This window comes from Leptonychotes weddellii, chromosome 11, assembly GCF_054177405.1.
Source record: "Leptonychotes weddellii isolate Sample4059 chromosome 11, ASM5417740v2, whole genome shotgun sequence".
Lineage (NCBI taxonomy): Eukaryota > Metazoa > Chordata > Mammalia > Carnivora > Phocidae > Leptonychotes > Leptonychotes weddellii.
This window is the reverse complement of record NC_138379.1, coordinates 51,249,477-51,268,704: the sequence shown is the minus strand read 5'-3', so window position 1 is coordinate 51,268,704 and position 19,228 is coordinate 51,249,477. Positions and strand designations below refer to the sequence as shown.

Here is a 19,228-nt window from a genome sequence, read left to right as displayed (position 1 = left end):
ACTCCTTTTCCATTCTCTGTCCCTGTTACTAATCTTGCCTGTACGATTACGACCATCTCAATTTCTTTTCTTGTCTCTAGACTCTGCCCACCCTCATGATCCTTCCAGGATACTTCTAATTGTGTCTTCTGCAGTATTTTATTGTGAGTTATAATACACATAGAAAAATGTATGACACTTAGAGTAAAATCAAGGAAACGCTCATATTGCTACTACTCAGGTCAAAAAATTGACAGCACCTCCTAATCATATTCTTCTTACTTCACTCCTACTCCCTCCCCTGCCGAAGTATGACAACTTTTGTGCTTTTGTTGATAGTTTTACCGTATGTGTATCCCTAAGCAGTAGTGTTAGTTTTGTCCATTTTTGAACTTTATATAAATGAAGTCACATGTTCAGTCTTGCTTCCTTCTCTCAACTTTAAGATTCTTTCATGTTGTGTGTGGCTCAGTTATATATTTTGTAAAGTATTTATTTACTTATTTATTGTTTGTTTGTTTGTTTATTTTAGCACACCCAAGCGGCGGTGGGGGGAGACAGGGAGAGGGAGAGAATTTCAAGCAGGCTCCCTGCTGAGCATGGAGCCAACACAGGGCTCCATCTTGTGACCCTGAGATCATGACCTGAGCTGAAACTAAGAGTTGGGCGCTCAACAGACTGAGCCACCCAGGCATCCCACAGTTTTACATTTTTTTTTTTCAAAGATTTTATTTATTTATTTGAGAGAGAGAGAACACATGAGAGGGGATAGGGTTAGAGGACGAAGCAGACTCCCTGCCGAGCAGGGAGCCCGATGCGGGACTCGATCCAGGGACTCCAGGATCATGACCTGAGCCGAAGGCAGTCGCTTAACCAAATGAGCCACCCAGGCACCCCAAATGACATTTCCTAGTCTTTTTTTTTTTTTTTTAAATATTTTATTTATTTGACAGAGAGAGACACAGCGAGAGAGGGAACACAAGCAGGGGGAGTGGGAGAGGGAGAAGCAGGCTCTCCGTGGAGCAGGGAGCCCAGTGTGGGGCTCGATCCCAGGACCCTGGGATCATGACCTGAGCCGAAGGCAGACGCTTAACGACTGAGCCACCCAGGCGCCCCTTACATTTTTTAAAACTTAGATCTGATCCTGTTTCTTCCAGTCGCCTAGATGGTAAGTCCATACTGCATGGTGTGGCAGCATTTGAGGCTTTCTGTGATCTGGTCTTAACCTGCCTCCCTAGCCTCATTTGCTATGACCTCTCCCCCATATCGTTTCCTTTAATCACACAAAGAACTTGCCATTGCCAGAAGATGCCATGTATTTCTGTGCCTCCATGTGCTTAAAATCTGGAATTTCTTCCTACCCTCTCCTCTTGGCATATTCTGTGACTCCCTTCTCGAAGTATGATAAATCAGTCTCTTTCCTGTGTCCCATAATTCTTTATACCCCCCTCCCCTTTTACACAAGTTGCCTGAATTAGAATAACAGATAATGGTTATTGAGCATATAGAGTGATCCAGGTGCTGAGATTGGATTGGTACTAAGTAGATGCTCAATAAATGCTATTTTCTTCCCTACTTTGTATGGTGGATGCTCAGTCCTGTAGTTGAAGTCTTTGAATGTGATGGCATTCCATCTTTACATCAGCAGTATAGGATATTGTAAACTACTTTCTCTACTCAGGAGCATCCTTTTGAAATCTTTCCTAATGGTCAAATTTCTGGCTGATGTAAGCAATCATTCAGGTATTTGGAGATTCTAAGAGGCTTTTGTGCCCAAAGAAGATGAATGTCATTTATTTATAGTTTGCTTAATGTTTAATTTCAAAACTTTGAAAATGAATTTTTATTGTACATTTAAACATTAGTTATTAACAAACTTCTTTAATTTCTCTCAATATAACCACAGTTATAAGCTTAATTTGGCTGTTTCTCTTGAGTACTTCAAAAACCTTAAATAGTAGATAAGACATATACAAATACAGTGATCACAAATCTTATATGTATGTTTATGCTTAATCTTATCCTAAAACATCAACACCTTGAGTTTAATTTCATTATTTTTGTATTTATTTGCATGCTCTCCTCTGGCATCGCTAAGCTTATTTGGATATCTTCCAAAGATTTAAGTTATAATTTTGACTTCCCCAGGAAAATAATCTTTCCCAGAGAAATAACAAGAAAATAAGCTAACCAAAATGAAAAGTAAAAAGAACACCTTTTCAAATTGGCCAAGTCCTGGTTTCCAGTGACAGACTAATAGATCTTTGGTTGGAGCACACGGCTTGGTTGCTATCTCAGTGTTGTAGACCTGCCTCTGGTTATGAGGCTGAGCTTCCTTCTTCTAGATGAACTTCAGGTACATTAATGCAACTTTAGCTAAAACTTTTGTTTTACTTTCCTGTATTTTCATATCTTACCTTGAAATGAGGAATTTTTTAGTCTCTTGCTTGGCCAGAGTTATAAAATACTGTTTAGTAATTATGATGTAGTGACCTGAATGTTAGCGTTATTCAGAACTTACTTATGCCTCAATAGTATGTCCTTATAATCAGGGCAGTGGTTTTCAAAGTGTGGTTCTAGGAGTAGCAGCATCAGCATCTTCTGGAGAGTTTTTAGAAATGCGAATTCTCAGACCTCCAACTCCAGATCTTCTAAATCAGAAACTCCGGGAATAGGGCCCAGAAATCTGCATTTTAACATGTCCAGTAGGTAATGCTGATGCATGTTAAAGTTTGAGAAGCACTGCTAGAAGTTGAGAGAATATGAGTTCATGGAGTCAGCTGTCTTTTGCATGCTGAAGTATTATCTTGAAATATACTATTGCACGCTCATTCTACCTGGCCAGTGTACCTGACCACTCGTGCTTTTTAACTGCTAATCCCCTCCACCTTTTGTTTGCTGTCTGTGTGACCACCAGTGCTGACCAATTGTATAATTTCTACTTTTTTCTTGTACTTCTTACTTACTTGTAGTTTCCTATATTGATTCTTTTTCTTCTTATGCAGATAGAAACAGATATGCATCTATACTCTATATCACATATATTGCTTAATAGAAGAGAGATGTCCAGTGTATTGACTCCCTTCTTATGAAACTCAATAAAAATACCAAATAAATCCTATTATAGTTGCCTGTTTTTTATATTTTATTTTTTTTAAAGATTTTATTTATTTATTTGACAGAGAGAGACACAGCGAGAGAGGGAACCTAAGCAGTGAGAGTGGGAGAGGGAGAAGCAGGCTTCCCACGGAGTGGGGAGCCCCATGCAGGGCTCGATCCCAGGACCCTGGGATCATGACCTGAGCCGAAGGCAGACGCTTAACGACTGAGCCACCCAGGCACCCGGTTTTTTGTATTTTAAGAAAAACTTTGTACACTATTCCTTTGAATATCATAAACTCATATTTTCACAGGCTCAACTTTTAGACCTAAAAGGTTACAACTTGGACGTTAGGAATCACTTTAAATCTAATCCTTCTGATTTTCAGCAGTCCTTAACGTTTTTTCTTCTGTACATTTTATTTTTTAAAGATTTGCTTATTTATTTTAGAGAGAGAGACAGAGATGGAACGAGTGAGGGGGAGGGGCTGAGAGAAAATCCCAAGCAGACTCTGCACTGAGCGTGGAGCCCGATGTGGGGCTCAGTCCCACAAAACCGATAGCATGACCTGAGCCAAAATCAAGAATCAAACGCTCAACTGACTGAGCTACCCAGGCATCCCTTTCTGCAATTTGCTTTCATTATTCAATAAACAGCACATATAGACCTAATTCTTTTTTTATTCCACAATATGGAATCAACTCCCCTCCAAAGTGCTGTGATGGCTTTGGCAGAGAATAATACTAAGGACCCACATCGAGGACTGCAGGTGCACACAGAGGCTGTGGTGTTCACAAGCACTGCTGTCATAAGCCACTCCCAGTGACCGAATTGGAAAGTTAATTTTTTTCAAAGTTAAGAGTTTATATATGGGTGCTATAGCTAATTTTCCTTAGAGTGTGTGGTTGTATTGACCCTCTTTTACGTAGATATCAGGCAGTATTTTAGTTACCTACTATGATCTCTTTCCACTGAATTATGCCCAGATACAGGGGTGATTAGAGGCACATGTTCAAAACAATGAGAAGATGAAGTTTTTATTTGTACATAACACCTTTGTAAAAACATATATATCTTGCCTTATTTTTTCCTCTCTATAACCATGTGAGGTAGGTGGAATTTGCTCCATTTTACAGATAAGGAAACTAAGGCTCACAGAGGTTAAGTGACTCATTAGGGTCACACAAGCTAGTAACTGGTATCTGGAATTTGAGCCACAGCTTCAATTTCTAAATCCCGCTTATTTTCCACTGTACCACGCATTACCGTGTATCTTTTCCGTCTTTTGTTTTCAAGAATCTTACAAAACACTTGTGCATCTGAAATAACATAAATAACATTCAGAATGAAACTTGGAGCTTTTATAAATGAAGAACTGCTTACACATGAAATCTCTACTGATAATCCTTTTAGAGACACTTCTTATTCTAATTTTGCTCTACATTGATTGCTTTAGAAAGCATATAGGTTTGGATTTGGTTGGGATTGATTAATGCAGATTAATAAATCATGTTCTGGTTTCTGGAAAGTTCATTTCAGTTTAGGATACAGTATAGTTAAAGTGGAAGGTTCTAACAAAAATAAAGTACCAAATTTCTAAGTATAAGTCAGGCATGGTGAAGAGGCATATATTTAATATAGGGGTATGCATTCTAGATATTAAGCTGCTGGAATCGTTTCTGTATTTTTGACTGCTGTAGTGTAACATTTTTTAAGCAGATAAGGGTTAAGGTCAGAAATGATTTGTTTCAGGCAGAGAGTTTTATTTAGAAAGTCACTGAGGGTTGAGCCTGGGAGATACTTGACTTTTCCTTGAGGAAGCCATAGCTCCCCAATTGGAATCTGCAAACTTTTGCTCTGAAGTCATGGAAGAAATTGGGACCTTTGGAAAGTTTCTAGAGCCCCAAAGGGCACCATGTCACAGAGTCAGGATGCCTCAAGATGGAAAAATTATCTAAAAACTGAGTCCCTAATCTGGTATTTATTCAGCTTTATTGTTCACTCAGACAAAGGTGGAGAGGGTGCGTAGAAATAAAAGGATTAGGTGGTTTTTACTTCTTAAGATGAAAGGTCGTGGTGCTTCTATTTCCTAAAGTGGTCAGTACCTCATTCCACAGAGACAACTCTGAATCAGCTAAGTTGCCGCCATTAAGACTATACAGTTATAAGGCAGGCTTTGGGGCCCCCAGAGCCCTAGTATGCCACTTCCCCTTCTCTTTCAGATCCTCTGTTCCACATTTGGGATTCATTCCTATGTTCAACCCCGATCTCCAATCTGAGATCATTCTAAAGTCAATATAAATCGTTATGGACCGGGCGCCTGGGTGGCTCAGTCAGTTAAGCGGCTGCCTTAGGCTCAAGTTGTGATCCCAGTGTCCCGGGATCAAGTCCCACCCACGTCAGGCTCCCTGCTCAGCAGGGTGTCTCCTTCTCCCTCTGCCTCTCCCCCCACTCGTTCTCTCGTCTCGCTCTCATGCTCTCTCAAATAAATAAAATCTTTAAAAAAAAATCGTTATGGACCACTGCTAGGAAATTTTGGGAATTTAAAAGATAGTTTGTATACTTATATCAAATCACCATGATGTACACTTTGAATATCTTGCAATTTTTTATGTCATTTATACCTCAATAAGGCTGAAAAAAAATAAACTGACCCAAATTAAAATATATATATATGGGACTCATTTTAGAATAAAAAACTTTGGGTCCTATCTTTAAAAAAAAATACTGGTATAATGATACCAAGGAGATTTGGATTCTTGTTCCAGCTCTGTATGGAACTTCCATGTATGAGCTTAGTAGGTCATGTAGAGCCCATGGAGTAGTGTCTGTATGGGAATGTGTTTCAGAGACACATACTTCAGGCAGCTGGATGAATGTAAATTAGGGCTCCCAAGAGGCAGGCAGGGCATTTATTTGATCACCTGAGTTAATCTTCACAATTAGGTTCAGTTTCTCCTTCCATCCTTTGAATTACTTCCCTGCATTTATATTAGGGAAGAGAAAGCCAGCTTCCAGAAGAACCCCCATGTTCATCCTGTACCTTAGAAAAGCTTTTCACGATATTCCCTCATGACCAGCAAATTCCAGAAAGCACTGGATTCTTTGCCCTCATTCATGTATATCTACAGTCTGAGTACCGTCAGGAGATTATCTAGTACGGTAGGGCAGGAAGTTCTGCCTGACATTGCCAACCCTTTGCCTTTTCCTGGGGCTTAAAATGTCAAAACTATGAACCATAGCAGTAGTGTTCTCCCCATGCCTGGGTTCACATGCCCAGTTAACAGACCAGAGCTGGAAGTACAGCTGAGATCTCCATGATCCACTTATTCTTCCAGTGCAGCTCACTAAATTGTAACCTTATTTTATTAATCATTGTTAATAATGTAGTTCTTTGTTTCTCCAAATGGGATTCTTGGACACTCTGTAGTATCCCTGGACCATTTGTATCCCTGGACCCCACTCCAGACCAAGTGAGTCGCAATCTCTATTGGGCCTGGGACCTGGGAATATCTGCACTAGAACGTGTGTCTTGGAAATTCTGATACACACTCAGGTTTTGAGTACCACTGTTGAAGCAAGGAGGTCACACAATCAGGTATGTGTTTAAGAAAGTATGAAACTAGGTCTTTAGGGAAGCCAAAGCCCAAGAGCCTTCTAATCTCCCATTACTTGAAGTGGGGTAGTCTGATGAGAGAAGTCTTTGTCCTAGAGGAAGGGAAACAGTTTAACTCTATTGATGGGCATTATTTGTCTGTCTTACCTCCAACTTTGCCCTGTTTTTTTCTGGTAACCTTACTTAATTCAGAGCTTTAAATACAACTTAGATCAGAGCATTCAAGGACATGAAAGGGAGATTCCTCAATGGAATGACCTTTGTTTCTCCAAAACACATAGGGTTGGCAACAGCTCATTTGTTGTTTTGTCAATGAGAGAGGTAATTCCACTAATGGATTCCCTGAGTCCTCTGCAGAAAAATTGACCTGGTCTTTGGGGAATAATCTCATAGAATTTAGTCAATGTAATCACTCATACAAGGCTCTTTGGTTTCCCAGATGTGACCCTCTTTCTCTCACACATGTCAAATTCATTTTACTCCCTTGTTTTTGATGCATTCAAGGCAAAGAATGGACAGAGTGCACTGTGCTAGGCTTGTCAGAGAGATGTGGCTGTGGTTCTCACCATAAGTCATGACACAGCCCAACTACTTGCTCAGCTCAGGCAGGAAATCTTGGGAGTCTGTCCTTACTCTTCATTCTCCCATATCTCCCATATCTCCCATATCCCTCATATCCCTCATATTGCCAAGTTGGTCATTTCGGCCTCCAAAGTGTATCTTGGATATATATGTCCTTTGCCACTGGTCCAAATCGCCATTATTTCTTGAGCAGCTCTCTGTCTGGCCTCCCTGCTCATGCTCTTTGCCCTTTTCACTCCATTTGCCACAAGCTAGAATGATCTTTAGGAAATGTAAATACAGAAAAAAAAAATGTAAAGCCATTCAGTGGTTTCATGTTCTATTTTCTTAAAAAAAATACCTAAGAATATAGATTAAAATGTGAAAGTTCCCTTATTTCATTTCTCATATACCCACTCTCCTCCACAAACCACTGGTACCATTTTGGAATGCTTTTCTAAGCATTTGCAAAACACAAGATTGTGTGTGTGTGTGTGTACATATATGTATACTGTACGTACACATATGTGTGTGGTGATGTGCTTACATATGTGTCCATAAATAGGATCATACTACATTGTTCTTGAGCTTGTTTCTTCAGTTGCTGATATATCAATATATATATTTATCCCTGCTATGTCGGGATCTTGTTCTATTTAAGATAAAATCTAAACTTCATTAAATGACCTACAACGCACCATCATCATCTATCACTGCCTTTCCCTCTTGCTACTTTCCATTCTGCTCACTATGCTTCGGCATGACCCCCTTGTCAGGTCCTCCCATGAGCCAAGCTTTATTTCTCCTCAGGGCCTTTGGCTGCTCACCTGGGGACATGACAGTGGTTCCCACATGGTGGACTGAGTCCTTGAAAACATATACACTTACACAATTCACTAATGCACAGAATTTACAAGTATTCATACTTTTAAAAAATGTAGACATTGTAATCAATAAAATAATTGAGTTAATGAATTGATAGTAGTTTTTATTTATTAGCTAATAAATACTATAAGTCATTTTGCTCTGTGGGGGGATTCTCAAATTTTAAATTTTACATTAATACTTGATATCAAGAATAATTGACCTGTACACCCAAAACTAATATATCACTGAGTGTCAACTACAACTTTAAAACAAGTGATTGACCTACAGGAAGAAAAAGAAAAACATAAAGCTCAGCATGTGAAGCTCTTAAAATCATCTCAGACCACTTTTCTAGCCTTCCTTCCAGTGATTTCCTTTCCACACAGGTTTTCATCCTCCTTCCTTCGGCTTTACCAAACTTAGCTTTATTATTTGAACACACCAAGCTTTCCCATATATAGGCATTCCTCCTAATCACAGATGTCAGATTCTGCATTTGTAAATTCACCTACTTGCTAAAATTGATTTATGATCCCCTCCCCCCAAAGCAAAACCCACAGTGCTTTCTTTCATGGCCAGTCACATATGTGCGTCTGTGGCACAGTGAAGAATTTCATTTCCCCACACACACTCCCAGCTGAGGTAGACCAAAGTGATGCCCTGCCTTCTTGCTTCAGCTCTCATGCTGTAAACTAGTGTTCTTTTCTCCATCTGTTTAATGCCATGTTTGTCACATTTTTATGCTTTTTATTGGTGGTTTGGCTCTTTAAAAAGGCCCTGAAGCAAAGTGCTTAGAGTGCTGTCTAGGGTTCCAAAGCTCAGGAAAATCGTGCTGTGCCTTACAGAGAAAACATGCATATCTACAAGCTTCATTCAGACTTGAGTTACAGTGGTGTTGGGTGAATTCAATGTTAATGAATCAACAATATCTATTAAATAAGGAGTCTTTAAACACAGACATGAATGAAATAAGATTATGTGTCGATTAACAAAAATATTGTGACCGTAGGTTTGCAGGAACCTAACTCTGGTTTTCCCCTATGAGAAATGAATCCATGTTCACTGATTTAGTGTTCTTGGTGACTTTATAGACCATCACTCCTGTGAATAACAAGAGTTATGTGTACTCCTGTTATTCCCTTTTCCTGAAAAGCTCCCCCTCCAGCACTGTTTCTTTAACTAGCAAAAACTCTCATCCTCCAAGACCCAACTCAAATGTTGCTTGTGCTCTGCGGCTTTCCTGGACTCGTCCCAGACAGAGTGGTTCTCTGTTCACAACCACTAGTAGAGCTGTGACCTCAGAGGACCAAGTTACCTGTGTCCTTACCAGAGATGGTGAGGTCCTAAAGGACCTGGTACTGATAGGTTTGAGAAATGTTGATTGAGTGATTGGAAGGAGGTAGGAGAACTAAAAAGGAATGGAAAAGGAATGGGGAGTGAAGGACACTGAAAGTGGATTGAGTAACGAGTATGATAAGAGCCTGTGGGCAGGACCTCTGAGTTACTCTTACGGTAACAAACAGTTCTGGGTCTCAGTATAGGATGCATGCTTAAAACCTGTGTTGACTAGTGACCTCAGTTGCCTTAGCCAAAAAGGGGAAAACCTGGCTCCAGGATCAGCTTGATTTAGGACTCACATTGCATCAGGATCCATCTTTCTAACTCAACACTGTCTGGGTTAGCTGTCCTCAGATTCCAAATGGTGGTCACTACAACTTCAGGCTCATATCATTACAACTTTCTGTCCAGTGAAAGAGAGAGCCCACTTTGAGTAAGACACACTGAAGTCCTGGAGTGGAATCTTAATGACTGTGCAAACTGGCTTCAGTCATGTGCCCATTGCAAACCAAGCATTAATTGGCTTAATCTAGGATCCCATGATTTCTACCCCCTGAAGCCTAGGGTTGGAGTCAGTTTCACATAAAAGATCACATAGAAGTGATCTTTTGTGTTTATGCGCCATCTCACCCAGGATAGAGATGGTTAGAATTCTGAAAATGTTAACATTAGTAGGTCATCTGACTAAAAGGTTTTGTTTGGTTTTTACCAAAGAGGAACAAAGAGATATTCTTTTTTTTTTTTTTTTTTTTTTTTGGTATACTTTCATTGAAGAGTTCTAAAGTACATAACATGTACCAAGTACTTTGCTAAATGCTGGTGATACAAAAGCTCCCTGACCTCACAATGTAATAGTCAGTCTTGTGGTAAGATAAGGTCTATTCTCTTCCCTAGGAACAAATAATGTTCATTGGAATCAGAGGAAAACTTTATTACTCAGATAAATGAGTCAAGAGCATGTAATTATGCCGCTCTCTCCTAGGGAATTTGGATTTGAGGAGTGGAAATAATTCTGGACTAGGAGCTGAGACCTGAGTTCTAATCCCTCTATTTCTATCGCCAACTGTGAACTTGACTTTCATAAATGCTCTGGCCAGTGTGTCTCAACGTGTAGTCAGCAGTTTATCTGTATTAGCTTCTCAAGTTCTTTCTGGACGCTAGCTCTGACCCGCCAGAAGATCTGGGGTTGTGATCTCTGCCAATTGTTTAGCCTTGATGAAACTCATTTTCCTCATCTGTACAAAGGGGATCATAGTTGCCTTGCAGCATTGGTTTGGATTAAAATGTGATAATGGATAGAAAGCACATGATATGTAGCAGGTGTTCAGCAACTGCCATTTTTTCCCCCCTCAGAGTGTAAAGTCACTGGGTCAAGAGTAGTTGAAGTGTTCCTAGAGTAAGAATAGCAAGAAGCCCTTTCTCACTCAGGAAGTGTTCCTCCAGAAATATGTGACCATTACGTGACCCACTGGATTCTCCTATTGTTTGTCCTTAACTGCTATGGAACGTAAGACTGGCCTAGTGTACTTCATGCTGCAGTGTATTGGGACATGGCTGTGCCTCACGTGCTCAAAAACCAAGTCAGATTCTTCTGTGTCTTTGTGATTGTTTGAGCTAGTGTTTCGCTTAGAGACAGGTGAATGAAAGCATGTGTGTGTGTGCATTTGTGATATTGATGAATATTTTTTTACCTATAAAGCCAAGAACTTTTTGAAGATGCAGATACTATGTTTTTAATAACCCTGACAAGTTCAGTCTGTTGATACCATCCAGTAACCTCAGATTCTGAGATTATATTATAACTAACTATAATCCTCACTTGACAGGATTCTCCTGGTTTATTGGCAGTTTTTGGCTTTACCCTCATCAGAAAGAGGGAAGTTCAAAGGACACACCCATTTCTAGGAGTTACACAAAACCCTCTTCCAAGAAATGTCTTGACCTTTCTACAATTTTAACCACAAGGCATGTGAGATTTGGTATCTAGAAAGATGATATGAGGCTCTAAGTCCTTAGTCATCAAAGAAAAGTTCTGTTATCTTTGATATAATACCTAAGGCAGGGCAGAAGATTCTGGAGTTTTGGAAATATTTTCAGCTGCTCAGGCTGAAAGTATAAGGGGGTTCTAATTAATAGTAGGTTATGTAAAAGCACACAACCCTCTGTTTGAAGAATCTGAATAATCTGATTGAATGAGTTGTTACCATATTAGATTTTCTTGGTTAAAAATATATGACTCTCAAAATTGGAAGAGACCTTCGTCCCTTGTCTGTCTACTGATCCACTGCTTGAGACCCCTTTTCAGTCTCCCTCCCCATCCCTAGCCTAAGCCAAAGGTCAGCAAACAGATCTTGCCCAGTACCTCTCTTTTTCTACATAGTTTTAAACAAAGCCATTCTCGTGTGCTTACAGATTATCTGTGGCTTCTTCCCTGCCACTCCGGATTTGAGTAGTTGGGACAGACTATACAGCCTGCAAAGCCTAAAAATATTTACTCTCTGTGCTTTACAGAACAAGTTTGCTGACCCATGGCCTGGGCTCTCTAGACACTCCTCTCCAATGCTGAGTAGTTTTCCAGTTTCCAAGGGCCCTGCTGTGGACCACTCTTTCAGAAAATTCTTACTTACTTACTTACACGGAGCCAAAATCTGCTTTTCTGTAGTATGTGCCTACTGGCAGTAGTTCAACTTTAGTATGTGGGATCACCCAAAATAAATCAAATTGCTCTTCCACATGTCAGCTCCTTATATCTTAGAACACTGCAATCATGACTCCAGGTGGAACCTCACTGAATCCTAGTACCGTAGGATTTCAAGTCCCGTTGTCACCACCAGAACTGAACACAACATCCTGTGCGTTATGGCCAGTTTAAAGCTAAACTGGGGCCTCCTGGAGTTTTCTAGGTGCCAAGAGCAATAGGAAGATCTCATGGCCTCATTCTATATGCTACCTTGGAATCTTAACCTAAAGAACAGAGACAGGTTCCTGTGGAACATGTGCTCTCTGCTCGGCAGCAGGGAGTTATGCAATTTCCAGGTCATATGTACCCACGGTACATGTCTGTGGTTTGAATGGTTGTGAAATGGTTTGTTTTTTTGACTGGATTTGGGTACAAAAGGAAAACAGTCACTCCTGTTTCATCAGAGAAGATGGTGGCATTCTCTTAATCACAGACACAAATGGAAGGTTCTTTCTTGAGAGTAGGCCGCTCTACCATATACTTCTTTAAGCCCCATTGTTGAACAAAGTGATTTACATTGTCTTTTCCTTTCTGTCTCCTTGCCATCTTCTCTCACGTTTACAGATTCCTGCAACAGCTTTCTAAATAATTTTATCAGCCTCTTATTTTTCCTTTCTCTGGTTCATTGTCATCATTCTGCCAGATAACAGTACAGGAACAACAGTCATGTCTCTGCTGATCCGTACTCTTCAGTGGCTCCCCATTACCAGTAAAAGAAAAGCAAAATTTCTTAGGGTGGTGTTCAAGGCTTTCCAGAACCACCAAGCTCTTCCTTTTCTCCATTTCCACATTTAAAAGAGACTATTCCATATTTTCTGAACTTATCTTAACATTTTCCCATCCCTAGGCCTTGGTCATATTGTGTACTCTATAAGAAATGTCCATTTCTCCTTCCTTCACAAAACCATGTATCAAACCCTATCTTCTTCATTGTTCATGTTCATTCATATTTCACTTCTCTCTCCCTGCCCCCCTCCCAGTTTGATTTCCCTGCTTCAGTGGCCTAACAGCATATTATGTCTCTTTTTATGGTACTTCTAAAAATTTGCTTTTTTTTTTTTAAATTAAGTAGGCTCCACACCCAATGTAGAATTTGAACTCACAACCCTGAGATCAAGTGTTGCATACTCTATCAACTGAGCCAGCCAGGCGCCACAAAATTTGCTTTTTATTTTAGGGACATGTGTTCATGTCTTTTGTTCCTGCAACATTGTAAACTCATAAATTACTTGAAAGGAGTGGTTAGATCTTGCCTCTTTTCTATATCCCTCAAAACATTGAGCAGAATTTTGCTTGTTTTCCTGAATACTGTAAAAGGAGCTTGTTGATTTGGCCTGAGCAGTGAAGTAGCAGGAAGAACTAAGTGGAAGTAGATGGTTTTGAGCCTGAGAGACTGGAAGAAAAGTCATACCTTTGACTAAAAGAGGCAGAACCCAGAGGAGTTGCTGATGTGTGTGTGATACAGGGCATGAAGAAGGAAAAAAATGCTGGCTTCTTAATGATGATCAAGTAGAAGGAACAATGAGTGGGAAATGTGGGGATCTTTTATAGTGAGAACTCTCTTGCCAGTTTCATGATCTCAGAGTCTCCTTGGACTGCTTTAGACTCAAGAGCTATGTACTCGCCACCTATCATGCCAAGTCTGGTTCTAGGTGCTTTTATATTTTTAAACCTTACTTATTACTCTATGTACTAATACTAGTTTTGTATTTTCTCCCTTTTATATGTGTGGTTATTGAGGCTTAGGAAAGTTAAAAAATTTTGTCCCAGTTTATAGAGCAAGAACTAGGACTGTAATTTGGGTATTTTCACTCTGATCTGAAGCTTTTCTCATCCCACTCTGCAGCATCTCCCTCATTCTGCTCTCCTCATTTCTCTCCGTTTGTGCCCCTCAATTTGAGTTTTCGTTGATCTGAATTAATAGTTTCTTCTGCTTGGTTGGGTTATACCAGGAATTAGGCAGAATGTGATACCTTTAAATCTTCATATTGTCTACTTTAAGTGACTTAATATAGTTTATTATTGAAAATGGAAAAAGTTTCATGATGAGATATTTAAGCCTAAGTATGTATACCTGTGTTTTAATGAAATTTAGCTATTTTGTGTAATTCTATAATTAGAGTACTTATGTGCCAAAGGAAGGCCCTATGTGAGGATCTGGGGAAGAGGAAGACCAGACCCTCTATTCTGAAAGAGCTCTAGATTTTGGAACCTTGTGAGAAGGATGATCAAAAATGGTAACATTACAGGATAGCATTGAAATATAAGCAAAACTTTGGAGAATTTAGAAAAGAAGGAAGATTGGGAGGCTTTTCAGATAGGAGGAAATTGAGAGTGTGGAGGTAGAAAAGTATGTTTAGGGAACAGTGAAAATTCAACTTGGTTTGAGTAGTTACAGTGTGTGTGTGTGTGTGTGTGTGTATGTATGTGTGTAGATAACAAAGTATAAATAAAGGAGTAGAAATGAGATGGGAAAGTAGGTTTGAGCTAAATTGTAAAGGCCCTAAAACTGAGCCACAGAACCCAAGAGTACATCAACAGATGGAATGGATAAACACAATGTGACTTATACACACAACGGAATATTATTCAGCCTTAAAAGGGAATGAAAGTCTGACACACGCTACAACATGGATTAACATTGAAGACCTCGTGCTAAGTGAAATAAGCCAGTCACAAAAGGGCAAATATTGTATGATTCCACATATATGAGAAGTTAAATTCATAAAGACAGAAAGTTTAATGGTGGTTTTTAGGGACTTGATAGAGCAGGGAGTAGGGAGTTAGTGTTTAATGGACCCAAAGTTTCAGTTGGGGAAGATGAAAAAGTTCTGGGGAAAGATGGTATTGATGGCTCGACAACAGTGTGAATGTACTTAATGCCACAGAACTGTACACTTAAAGTGGTAAAAATGGTAAATTTTATGTTCAGTATATCTTACCACATTGAAAATAGATTTTAAAATTTTTAATTAAAAAAAAAAAAAACCCTAAGCCATAGAAATTGAACTTTGCTGTGCAGATGATGGAGAGTCATGAAAATTTTGGATAGTGGGAGCAGTAACATGATCAGAATTTTGATTAAACTGGAAGATTAAACTGGGTGCATTGGTAAGCATTTAATTAGGACAACTGGTAGGAAACTATGACAGTACCCCAGACTATACACATTAAGCGCTTAAAATAGAGCAGAAAAGCAAGCATGATATGGTACATGTATTTTGGTGGATATATGTATATAATTACTAGGAGTAGAATTGTGGGGTCCTGGGGTGTATGTTCAGCTTTAGTAGATACTGCCATAGTTTCCCAAAGGGTTTATACCAATTTACACTCTTGCTAATAGGGTATGAGAGTTTCAGTTTCTCCATATTCTTCCCAGTGCTTATGATTATCAGTCTTGTTGTTAAAACCATTCTGGAGGTTGTGTCCTGGTATTAATTTGCATTTTCCCAATGACTAATGAAATCAAGATCTTTTTATATGCTTATTGCCTTTTGGATCTCTTTTATATAGTGGCTATTCAGATCTTTTGCCAATTTTTCTATCAAGTGGTCTTTCTCTTGCTAATATGTAGGAGGTTTTTTTTTTCTTATATGTTCTGAATATGAGTCCTTCATTGAATATATGTATTGCAAGTATCTCCTCTTACTTGGCTTTTCATCCTCTTGATGTTGCCACACACTAAGTTTAATGTAGTACCATTTATTACTTTTTCTCTTGTATTAGTAACTTTTGAGTATTCAAGAAAGCTTTGCCTACCCCAAAGTCATGAAGACATTTTCCTCTAAATGCTTTATTGCTGTATCTTTCACATTTGGATTTATAATGATCTGAAATTAATTTTCACATGTGGCATGAAATAAGGATTAAGAATCTTTCCCTATAATTATCAAATGACCTATCACCATTTATTAAAAAGATCATTCTTTTCTCTATAGCAGTATCACCTTTTTCATAAATCTAGGGACAATGTATGGGTCTGTTTCTGGATTCTTCTGTTCCATTTGCCTGTTAAGTCTCTCTTTTAGGCTCTCTTTTAGTCTTCTAAATAGACAGGGCTTTCCTCCCAGTGGTTACCTTTGGTTATATGCACCTAGCCCTGGAAATGGAAAGTAGAATGTATTTGTTACTTTATTGCAGCATAACAAATGGCTTGAAACTTACTGGCTTTAATAACAATAAATACTTAATATTTCATATGGTTTCTGTGAGTCAGGAATTCAGGAGCACTTTTGTTTGGTGGATTTGGCTCATGAAATTGCAGTCAGAAAGTTGTCTACAGCTGCAGGCATCTGAAGGCTTGACTGGGGCTGAAGTATGTGCTTCTAAGAAGAGCTCATTTACATGGCTGGTGGGAGGCCATAGTTCCTCACCATGTGCAGTCCTCCTCAGTACTGCTTGAGTGTCCTTACAACATGGCAGCTGATCCAGAGGAGAACAGGAAAGAAGCTGTCGTGTCTATAATTACTTAGCCTTCAAAGTCACACACTGTTGTTTATGCAATATCCTCTTGGTCATCCTTATTCAGTGTGGGAGGAGACCACATAAGGCTGTACTAGGAAGTGAGACTCATTAGGGGGACTATCTTGGAGACTGGCTGCTACACAGAAAAACAAGAGATGATAGTTGGCATCTTATGTATATTTTTATTGTCTATCTGGGAACTTTTATTCTCTAAGGCCAAGAATCATGCCTTGTCTTTACAGTACAAGAATCCCTAGAGCTGGTATGTAGTTGGGAAGGTTGAGAAATACGAATGACTCTTCGTCTACTCCATTTTGTGCCCTCCTGCTCAGAAGCCTGAACTCTGAAGTTCACTCATATTTTCACGTTGTGATTTCCTAAGGTCCTCTCCCCATCCCTGAGTGGGAAAGATTGAGGACAGCTGGATCTGGTCATAGTCATTAGCCAGCTATTAACAACCTTTCTTTCCATGATGTTTATTTTTCTTCTCTGAGAAATAGTCATTTCCTCCTTATGGTTTTCTTCAAATACAGTTCCTGTCTATGAACATTCTTTTTTTTGTTTTTTAAGATTTTATTTATTTTAGAGAGAGAGAACACAAGTGGGAGGAGCAGAGGGAGAGGGAGAGAGAATCTCAAGCAGACTTTGCACTGAATGCAGAGCCTGACACAGGGCTCTGTCCCATGATCCTGAGATCATGACATGAGCTGAAACCAAGAGTCAGACACTTAACCAACTGACTATACCAACCCAGGCACCCCCCATCTATGAACATTCTAATTCTATTATGGAGCAGTTTCCTTTTAATTAAACTTTATTTTGAGATAACTTTAGTTTCATAGGTAGTTGTAAAAATAATACAGAGATCCCATACACCCTCTACTAGTGTCCCCCCAGTGGTCACATCTTCCAAAACTATACTACAGTATCACAACAAGAACGTTGGTATTGAGATCCAGAGCACTTCCATCACTGTAAGAATCTCTCATACCACCCTTTTATAGCCATACTCACATCTGTCCTACTCCAAGCCCCTTCTTAACCACTGACAACCACTAATCTGTCCATTCCTAAATTCTACATTTCAAGAATTGTAGGTAAGTGCAGTTGTGCAGTATGTAGCCTTTTGGGATTGGCTTTGTTGACTCAGCATAACTCTCTGGAGATGCATTTAAGATTTTATGTGTGTCAATACTTTGTTCCTTTTTTTTTTATTGCTGAGTAGTATTCTATGGTATGGATATATTACAGTTTATTTAGCCATTCTCCCATTGAAGGACACTTAAATTGTTCCAATTTGGAGCTCTTATAAGTAAAACTTAAACATCCATGTACAAGTTTTTGCATGAAATAAATCTTTATTTCTCTGGAATAAATACTCAGGAGAGCAATTGCTGAGGTATATAGTAGTTGCATGTTTAGTTTTTTAAGAAATGGCCAAAGTACGGGTGCCTGGGTTGCTCAGTCAGTTAAGTGTCAACTCTTGATTTCGGCTCAGGTCATGATCTCAAGGTCATGAGATCGAGCCCTGTGTCGGGAGAGCTCTCTCCCAAAAAAACAAAACAAAACATTTAAACAACAACAACAAAAATGGCCAAATTGTTTTCCAGGGTGGCTGTATCATTTTAGATTATTACCAACAATGTTTGACCCATTTTCTCTGCCTCATTACCAGCATTTTGTGTTACAATTTTTTTATTTTAACCTTTCTGATAGGTCTGTGATAAGATCTCATTGCATTTTAATTTGTGTTTCCAGAATGGCTAAAGCTATTGAGCATCTTTGCATGTGCTTATTTACTATCTATATATTCTCTTTGGTGAAATATCTTTTCATGTCTTTTGCACTTGTCCTAACTGGATTGTTTCCCTCTTTTAACTGTTGAGTGTTGAGAGTTCTTTATATGTTTTAGATACTATTCTTTATTGAATATGTGGTTTGCAAATATTTTCTCCTACTCTAAAGCTTGTCTTTTTATCTTTTTAAAATTTTATTATTTAAGTATACTTGATATACAATGTTAGTAGTTTGAGGTGCACAACATAGTGATTTGACAATTCTATACACTATGCAGTGTTCATCATGATAGTGTAACCATCTGTCATCATACAACATTATTACAGTATTATTGACTGTATTCCCTATGCTATACTTTCATCTCTGTGACTTATTTATTTTTATGTCTGGGAATTTATACCTCTTTATCCCCTTCAGCTATTTCACACATTCCTCCCACTCCCCTCCCCTCTAGCGACTACCAGTTTGTTCTCCACATTTATGAGTCTGTTTCTGCTTTGTTGTTATTGTTGTTTGCTCCTTTTGATTTTTAGATTCCACTGGTAACTGAAATCATATGGTGTTTGTCTTTCTCTGACTAACTTATTTCTTTTTGTTTGTTTGTTTTGTTTTGTTTTTTGTTTGTTTGTTTGTTTTTATTCTTATATTAATCCCCATACATTACATCATTAGTTCTAGATGAAGTGTTCCATGATTCATTGTTTGTGCATAACACCCAGTGCTCCATGCAGAACGTGCCCTCCTCAATACCCACCACCAGGCC

The 19,228-nt window shown here is 39.0% G+C and overlaps 1 protein-coding gene across 1 annotated transcript in view; it reads left to right on the top strand.

Annotated features, from left to right (window-relative positions):
- GAB2 (GRB2 associated binding protein 2) overlaps window positions 1-19,228 on the top strand; it is a 181,688-nt gene that overhangs the window by 95,347 nt on the left and 67,113 nt on the right. The gene's annotated exons all lie outside the window — the stretch shown is intronic.